Raw genomic sequence first — 9,333 nt, forward strand, 5'->3', positions numbered from 1 at the left:
ACAAATTCAGTAAAAGTTGCCAGATAGAAAAATAAATGTACAGAAATTTGTTGCATTCCTATATACTATTAATAAAGCAGAAGAGAAATTAATAACCCCATTTATAATTGCAACAAAAATCATAAAATACCTAGGAATAGATTTAACTAAAAAGGTTAAAGACCTGTACTCTGAAATCTATAAAACAATGATGAAAGAGGGCACCTGGGTGGCTCAGTTGGTTAAGCGACTGCCTTCGGCTCAGGTCATGATCCTGGAGTCCCAGGATCGAGTCCCACATCGGGCTCCCAGCTTGGCGGGGAGTCTGCTTCTCCCACTGACCTCTCTCTTCTCATGCTCTCTCTCTCTCTCAAATAAATAAATAAAATCTTTAAAAAAAAAAAAACAAAAAACAATGATGAAAGAAATTCAAGATGATATAAATGGAAGGATATATTCCATGCTCATGGGTTGGAAGAATATTTTTAAGAATGTCTGTAATACTCAAAGCAACCTACAGACTTAATGCAATTCCTATCAAAATACCAGCAGTATTTTTTCCACAGAACTGGAATAATCCTAAAATCTGAATGGAACCACAAAAGACCCTGAATAGTCAAAGCAGTCTTGAAAAAGAAAAAACTGGAGGGATCACAATTCCAGACTTCAAGTTACATTACAAAACTACAGTCATCAAGACCGTATGGTACTGGCACAAAAATAGACACATAGAGCAATGGAACAGAAAACCCAGAAATAAACCTATGATTATGTGGTCAATTAGTCTTCAACCAAGGAGGCAAGAAAATGCAGTGGGAGAATTTCTTCAGCAAATGGTGTTGGAGAACCTGGACAGAACATACAAAAGAATGAAACTAGATCACTTTCTTATACCAGACACAAACATAAAACAGATTAGGAACCTCAGCAGGAGACCTGAAATCAGGAAAATCCTTGGAGAGTACAGGCAGTAATTTCTGACACTGGTTGTAGCAACATTTTTCTAGATAGGTCTCTTGAGGCAAGGGAAACAAAAGCAGAAGTAAATCAACTATTGGGGCTACATCAAAGTAAAAATCCTCTGCACAGCAAAGGAAACAGAACTGAAAAGCAACCTATTGAAGAGGAGAAGATATTTGCAAAAGACATTTCATGAAGGGTTAGTATCCAAAATATGTGGGGAGTTTATACAGCCCCCAGAAACAATTAATCCAATTAAAAATGGGCAGAGAACATGAACAGACATTTCTCTAAAGAAGACATCCAGATAGACACACACACGAGGAGGGGCAGAAGTAGGAGACACTGTTTCAAATGGTTCCCTAAAGTGAGCTAAATATCTACCACAACACTTTGAATACCCATGAAATCAGCCTGAGATGTAAGATTATACACTTCTGGATCTCTACGGGGCCAGAAGACATCAGTGGGGAGGTAAAGGAGAGTGGGAACACTTGGAGTGATATCAGAGGATAAACAAAAACGGGGAGGGAGCCATCAGAAGCCACCCATTGGAAAGTAATACCCCAATATGAAAGTGCCCTGTGATTGGGGAACAGCATTAACTTGGAGTCTGGTTAAAAGTACTCAAAAAGAGCAAAAGGCCTTAAGGGGCAACTGATGGAGTCGGGTGGTCACAGGCACAGGCCTAAGCCCACGGTCCCAGGACTATCACCTCTGGTGACCACCCATGCCAGGGAGAACCCAGAGGGGGCTCCAGTCCGTGGTCCCTGAGCTTGCAGCTTCCTGCTGCTTGCACCACCACTCGGCTGGGCGCACTCCCACCCCTGCCTGAGTGAGCCTAATGTGGGTGCCAGCCGGTGGTCCCTGGGCCCACAGCCTTCTGTGACCGTGGGGTCTGAGGGCTCCCAGCCAGCACCTGAGAGAACCCAGTACAGACTCCTGTTGGGGTCCCTTGGCCCGCAGCCTTCATGACCTGTGCCTCCGCTGGGTGTGAGTGCACCTGGCGTGGGTGTGGACCCTGAACAGCAGTTCCGGCAATGGCAGCCACTGGAATAGGGCTCTCCGGATCAATATCACTCATGGTTTTAGGAGCACAGGGGTGCAGAGACAAGTGCGGGCCTCAGGTGACCACTGGGACCATGGCTGGGGTGCACACCACCTGTGGGTGGTTGCACTGTTCAGCGGAGTTTGCAGAGTGGGAGTCTGTGTGTTCTGGAACATCAGAGGGGAACAGTCTGAGGCTTCTCTCTGAGGTGGAGGTCTGGGTGCAGACAGTTTACTTTCCACAAACCTCCAAAAAGCTGCAAAAAGCCACCAAAGAACAAAAGCCTGAAAAGCCGGTTTCCACAGAGCTAAGCCCTTTGATAGGGGGCAGGGCTACTCAGCCCAAGCAAGATTGATGGGAGAACAACGCAGCAGGCCCCTCCCCCAAGAAGTCAAGCCAAAAGAACAAGAGGGCAACCACCACAGGGTCCCCATAAAACTGTAAAACCCCAACATCAGGGGAAAACAATATATTAAGCTCCCAGTATTGCCCCCCAAACCTGTATATTTCATAGATACAACTTTTTAATTCTCACGATTCTTGTTCTTTTAATTTTTTAAATCTACTTACCATTATAACTAGAGGTTTAAACAACATATTCCATAATAAATTTTTAACTTGAGCTTTTTTTCATACATATACCTGTGTTTTTCTTTTTTTTAATATACATATAGATATAAGCTTCAAGGTAATCCTTTTTCCCTATTCAGTACTACCCCAATATAATACTACCCCAATAAACCAGTTTTAATTTCCCTCTATCTCTGAAAAGTTGAGTCCTTTAACAAAGATAACAAGATACACCCAGGAAGAACGAAATAACCTTCTTTGCCCACATTGAGGGTTTATAACCACCTTCCCATCTTATTCTTCTGTCAGTGTTTCTGTGTATTTGTTTTTGTACTATATAAATCTTATTCTTGGAGTTCATTTTGGTTTGGTTTTTTTCCTTGTCTTTTACTTTTGTCAGTCTTTTTGTTTGTTCATTTTTGTTTATGTACCTTTTAAGTCTTACTTTTAGGGCTCATTTTGGCTGGGTTTTCTCTTTTTTTTCCCCCCTCTCTTCTTTTCTTTCATTTTGGTGGTGACTTCTGATTGTTCCAAAACTTTCCAGGGTGCACTTTGCCTGGATCGTGGTTGGTTTATTCAGCTATACATCCCCTCAACCACCTCTCACCAAAATGAATAGAAGGAAGAAAACCCAACAGAGGAAAAACTCAGACTGTGCCCTCTGCCACAGAACTACTGGATATGGACATAAACAGTATGTCAGAAAGGGAATTCAGGGTAACAATTATCCAGGCAATGGCTAGGTTGGAGAAGACCATTAATGGCAACATAGAATCTGTAAGGGCGGAAGTGAGGGCTGACCTGGCAGTATTAAAAAATGCTATCAATGAGAACCAATCTTATCTAAATAATCTAACAGCTAGGGTAATGGAGGCAGAAGATCTAATTAGTGATCTAGAAGACAAACTGATAGAAAAGAAAGGTCAGGAGGAGGCCTGGAATAAACAGCTTAGAAGCCATGAAAACAGAATTAGGGAAATAAATGACACCATGATAGTTCCAACATCAGAATTATTGATATTCCTGAGGGGGTGAGGGAAGAGAGAAGACTAGAAGATATAGGTGAACAAATTCTGGATGAAAATTTCCCTAGTCTGGGGAATCAAACAAGTGTTCATACCCTAGAGGCAGAAAGGATACCCCTCCCCAAGATCAACGAGTCTAGAAAGACTTCCAGACACTTAATTGTGAAATTCACGAATCATAATTTCAGACAGGAGGTCTTAAGGGCAGCTAGGGGGGAGAGATTCCTTATGTACAGAGGAAGGACCATCAGAATAACATCAGACCTCTCCACAGAAACCTGGCAAGCCAGAAAGGGCTAGCAAGACATATTCAGGGCACTAAATGGGAAGAACATGCTGCCAAGAATACTTTACCTAGCAGGGCTGACATTCAGAATGGGTGGAGAGAGAAAGAGCTTCCAAGACCGGCAAGGTTTAAAAGAGTATGTGACCACCAAGCCGGCACTACAAGAAATATTAAGGGGTGGGGGGAGGTCTATAAAAGAAGAAAGAACCCAAGAGTGACATAGAACAGAAATTTACAGAGACAATCTATAGAAACAAGGACTTCACAGGCAACATGATGTCAATAAAAACTTATCTTTCAATAATCACTCTGAATATGAACGGCCTAAATGCTCCCATAAAATGGCATAGGATTGTAGACTGGATAAAACAACAGGACCCGTCCATATGCTGTCTACAAGAGACACATTTGGAACCTAAAGGCACATCCAGACTGAAAGTGAAGGGCCAATGGGCCTCAAAAGAAAGCTAGGGTAGTGATTCTCACGTCAGGTAAATTAGATTTTAAGCTAAAGACTGTAGTCAGAGATACAGAAGGACACTACATCATTCTTATGGGTCTATCCACCAAGAAGATCTAACAATTATAAATATTTATGCCCCCAATATGGGAGCAGCCAACTACATAAGTCGATTGTTAATCAAAATAAAGAGTCATATTGATATGAATACATTAATTGTAGGAGATCTTAACACGCCCCTCTCAGTAATAGATCAGCTAAGCAGAAAATCAATAAAGAAACAAGAGCTGAATGACACACTAGACCAGATGGACCTCATAGATACATACAGAACATTCTACCCTAAAACAGAATACTCATTCTTCGAGGGCACATGGAACTTCTTCCAGAATAGACCACATACTGGGTCACAAATCAGGGCTCCAGTGATACCAAAAGATTGAGATTATTCCCTGCATATTCTCAGACCACAATGCTTTGAAACTGGAACTCAAGCACAAGAAAAAAGTTGGAAGGAATACAAACACTTGGGAGCTAAAGATCATCCTGCTCAAGAATGTTTAGATCAACCAGGAAATCAAAAGAAGAACTTAAACAATTCATGGACACCAATGAGACTGAAGACACATCAGTCCAAAACCTATGGGGTACAGCAAAGGCAGTCCTTAGGGGGAAATACACAGCCATCCTAGCCTCACTAAAAAAAAAAAAAAAAAAAAAAAAAAAAAAAAAAAAAAAATTGAAACATCCTGAGTACACCAACTCTCTTTATACCTTAAAGAACTGGAAAATCAATAACAAATTAAGCCAACCCCATACTCAAGAAGGGAAATAATTAAGATTAGAGCAGAGATCAATGATCTAGAAACTAGAGACACAGTAGAACACATCAACGAAACTAGAAGCTGGTTCTTTGAAAGAATTAATAAGATTGATAAACCACTGGCCAAACTAATACAAAAGAACAGAGAGAAGACCCAAATTAATAAAATTATGAATGCAAGGGGAGGGATCACGACTAACACCAAGGAAATAGAAACAATCATCAGAAATCATTATCAACAGTTATATGCCAATAAGTTAAGCAACCTAGAAGAAATGGATGCATTCCTGGAAACCTATAAACTTCCAAGACTGAAACAGGAAGAAATTGACAACCTGAATAGACCAATAACTAGTAGCGAGATTGAAGCAGTGATCAAAAACCTCCCAAAAAACAAGAACCCGGGACCTGACAGATTCCCTGGGGAATTCTACCAAATATTCAAAGAAGAAATAGTATCTAATCTCCTGAAGCTGTTCCAAAAAAAAAGAAACAGAAGGAAAACTATCAGACTCTTTCTATGAAGCCAGCATTACCCTGATCCCCAGACCAGGCAAAGACACCATCAAAAAGGAGAATTTCAGACCAATATCCCTGATGAATATGGATGTCAAGATTCTCAACAAGATCCTAGCTAATAGGATCCAACAGTACATTAAAAAGATTATCCACGATAACGAGGTGGGATTTATCCCTAGGATGCAAGGGAGGTTCAACATTTGCAAATCAATCAATGTGATAGAAAAAAATCAATAAGAGAAAAGAACCACATGGTCCTCTCAGTTGATGCAGAAAAAGCACTTGACAAAATACAGCATCTGTTCCTGATTAAAATGCTTCCAAGTACAGAGATTGATTTTATGAAGTTGAGGAATGTTCCCTCTATCTATGAAAAACCCACAGCGAATATCATCCTCAATGGGGGAAAGCTGGCAGCCTTCCCTTTCAGATCAGGAACACGACAAGGATGCCCAGTCTCGCCACTGTCAATTCAACATAGTACTAGAAGTCCTAGCAACAGCAATCGGACAACAAAAAGAAATAAAAGGTATTCAAATGGGGAAAGAAGTCAAACTCTCTTTGCAGATGACATGATACTTTATATGGAAAATCCAAAAGACTCCACCCCCAACCAATTAGAACTCATACAGCAGTTCAGTAATGTGGCAGGATACAAAGTCAATGCACAGAAATCAGTTGTATCTTATATACTAACAATGAAAATATAGAAACGGAAATGAGAGAATCGATTCCATTTACTATAGCACCAAGAACTATAAGATACCTTGGAATAAACCTAACCAAAGAGGTAAAGGGTCTGTACTCGAGGAACTATAGAACCCTCATGAAAGAAATTGAAGAAGGTACAAAAAGAAGGAAAAGCATTCCATGCTCATGGATCGGAAGAATAAACATTGTTAAAAATGTCTACACTGTCCAGAGCAATCTATACTTTCAATGCCATCCTGATCAAAATTCCACCAGCAGTTTTCAAAGTGCTGGAAAAAACAATCCTAAATTTTGTATGGAACCAGAAAAGACCCTGAATTGCTAAGGAAATGTTGAAAAAGAAAGCTGGAAGCATCACGTTGCCTGATTTCAAGCTTTACTACAAAGCTGTGATCACCAAGACAGCATGCTGCTGGCACAAAAACAGACATATAGACCAGTGGAACAGAGTAGAGAGCCCAGATATGGACCTGCAACTCTATGGTCAAATAATCTTCAACAAAGCAGGAAAAAATATCCAATGGAAAAAAGACAGTCTCTTCAATAAATGGTGCTGGGAAAATTGAACAGCTATGTATAGAAGAATGAAACTCGACCATTCTCTTACACCATACACAAAGACAAATTTGAAATGGATAAAAGACCTCAATGTGAGGCAGGAATCTACCAAAATCCTATAGAACATAGGCAGTAACCTCTTCGACAACGGCCGTAGCAACTTCTTTCAAGATATGTCTCCAAAGGCAAAGGAAATAAAAGCAAAAATGAACTTTTGGGACTTCATCAAAATCAAATGCTTCTGCACAGCAAAGGAAACGGTCAACAAAACAGAGAGGCAACCCACGGAATGGGAGAAGATCTTTGCAAATGACACTACAAAGGGCTGATATCCAAGATCTACAAAGAACTCCCAAACTCAACACCCCAAAAACAGATAATCATGTCAAAAAATGGGCAGAAGATATGAACAGACACTTCTCCTAAGAAGACATACAAATGGCTAACAGACACATGAAAAAATGTTCATCATTATTAGCCATCAGGGAAATTCAAAACAAAACCACATTGAGATACCACCTTACACCAGTTAGAATGGCTAAAATTAACAAGACAAGAAACAAGTGTTGGAGAGGATGTGGAGAAAGGGGAACCCTCTTACGCTGTTGGTGGGAATGCAAGTTGGTGCAGCCACTTTGGAAAACAGTGTGGAGATTCCTTAAGAAATTAAAAATAGAGCTTCCCTATGACCCTGCAATTGCACCACTGGGTATTTACCCCAAAGATACAGACGTAGTGAAGAGAAGGGCCATCTGCACCCCAATGTTCATAGCAGCAATGGCCACAGTTGCCAAACTGTGGAAAGAGCCAAGAAGCCCTTCAACAGACGAATGGATAAAGAAGATGTGGTCCATATATACAATGGAATATTACATCTCCATCAGAAAGGATGAATACCCAACTTTTGTATCAACATGGATGGACTGGAGGAGATTATGCTGAGTGAAAAGTCGAGCAGAGAGAGTCAATTATCATATGGTTTCACTTACTTGTGGAGCATAAGGAATAACATGGAAGACATTGGGGGAAGGAAAGGAAAGTGAAATGGGGAAATGAACCATGAGAGACTGTGGACTCTGAGAAACAAGCTGAGGGTTTTGGAGGGGAAGGAGTGAGGGGGATGGGTGAGCCTGGTGGTGGGAATTAAAGAGGGCACGAATTGCATGGAGCACTGGGTGTGCTGCATAAAGAATGAATCTTGGAACACTGAAAAAATAAATTAAAAAAAAAAAAAGACATCCAGATGGTCAGTCAACAGACACATGAAAAGATGCTCATCATCATCATCACTCATCATCAGGGAAATACAAATTAAAAATACAATGAGCTATCACGTCCCACCTGTCAGAATGGCAAAATAAATACAAGAGACAACAGGTGTTGGCAAGAATATGGAGAAAAAGGAACCTTCTTGCACTGCTGGTGGGAATTACAACTGGTGCAGCCACTCTGAAAAACAGTACAGGGGTTCCTCAAAAAGTTGAAAGTAGAGCTACTCTATGATCTAATTATCACACTACTGGGTATTTACCCAAGGAATACAAAAACACTCATTCAAAGGGATACATGCCCCCTGATGCTTATTGCAACTTCACAATAGCCACAGGTCCTAGTGTCCTTTGATAGATGAATGGATAGAGAAGATGTGGTATATATACACACAACAGATTATTATTCATCCATAAGAATGAAATCCTGCCGTTTACAACATGGGTGGATCTAGAGACATAATGCTACAGGAACTAAGTCAGGGAAAAAGAAACACCATATGATTTCATTCCTATGTGAAATTTAAGAAGCAAATGAACAAATTACGAAGACAAATAAAAAAACAGTCTCTTAACTATAGAGAATCAACTGAGGGTCACCAGAGGGGAGGTAAGTGGCAGGGGGGATGGGTGAACTAGGTGAAGGGGATTAAGAGTGTGCGTGATGAGCTCTCAGGAATGCATGGAACTCAAATGAATGCCCCTGAAATTAATCTAACACTAAGTTAACTATATCAGAATTAAAATATAAGTATCTAGAGAGAAAAACATTTTAAAGAGTGTTTCAAACAAACAAACAAAAAAATCTTAAAAAGTATAATCATTTTTCCTTATTCAGACATATTATTCCTTCTTGTTCTGCCTAAATCTGGTTTCTCTACTTGTTCTGGAAATTTTTACCTAAGTTCAGTTTTATGATTTTGGGGTTATCAGAAACCTGTATGCTGCCCCCCCACACACACCTTCCATGAGTCCCACTGAAGATGAAGTGCATTTGTAAGCATAATTTTATTCCTTTATAAAAGTTAACAGTCTGTAAATAATAAGACAAAAGGGCTATGGCTAAAGATCTGATTAGAATTGATTACAAGGTAATGGACAAGGAAATTTGGTAATTTTTGTTACG

This window comes from Martes martes, assembly GCF_963455335.1.
Source record: "Martes martes genome assembly, chromosome: 10".
Lineage (NCBI taxonomy): Eukaryota > Metazoa > Chordata > Mammalia > Carnivora > Mustelidae > Martes > Martes martes.